The sequence below is a fragment of the Asparagus officinalis genome, chromosome 3 (assembly GCF_001876935.1).
Source record: "Asparagus officinalis chromosome 3, Aspof.V1, whole genome shotgun sequence".
Lineage (NCBI taxonomy): Eukaryota > Viridiplantae > Streptophyta > Magnoliopsida > Asparagales > Asparagaceae > Asparagus > Asparagus officinalis.
This window is the reverse complement of record NC_033796.1, coordinates 33396723-33397609: the sequence shown is the minus strand read 5'-3', so window position 1 is coordinate 33397609 and position 887 is coordinate 33396723.

The window sequence follows — 887 nt, the reverse complement described above, 5'->3', positions numbered from 1 at the left end:
TGCCCTCCGCTGCCTCTCTTTGTCAGATCTCGCCGCCACTCCTCCTTTAGATCCCGTTATTGGATCTCTTGCCACCTCTCTTCGTCCATCTCCAATAGGTTCTCCGCCGAGTCGCCACCTCCCTCCGCGGAGTCGGACTCATCTTCCTCCCCTCGAATTCCGACAGCCACCTCCTCTTCGCACGCCCAGTCCGCCATCGGAACGCCACCTTTCCTCGCTAATTCATCATCCTCGTTGTTCCATAAGGTCGAATCGAAACTCTAAGTTTACATATGCTTGCTTTGTCAATATGTGACTATAAGATTTTTGATTACTTTTTTTTAATTTCATTGAATAGAAATCATGTATATGCGATTGCTATATTATATTTTTATCATTTGATGTTGATATCTACTAAGCACATTTTGCATCATCTCTTCTCAGCTTGAAGTTCGTATTTGTGACCGTATACATTTATTCAAGGAGAAGCGTATAACCACATACATTTACCCATTTGATTGTAATTTATACTTAGGTGTACTAATTCATATCCATTTGTCAAATATCTGTTTCATATATGTGATCTTATCCGATCCAGTTCTCAAATATCTGAACCGTATTTATTTCCGATGAGTGTGAATATGGTTAATATTTTTTCTTACTGAAAATAATCCGTATCCTTATCTGTTTATATAAAGCATATATAGATATGGTAAGCATCATATTCGAACCGTATCCGATCTGTTAACACTCCTACATGCAGGTCCTAGTGAAAAGAAAAGAAAAGAATATAAAAATAGAAAAGATCACATAAATCGTATATATAATAGATTTATTGATATCTGTGTCAACTATGTTAGAATGCGCAGTGATGCTTTCATGAAGTTTGCAGAAACCATGAGGAGTTA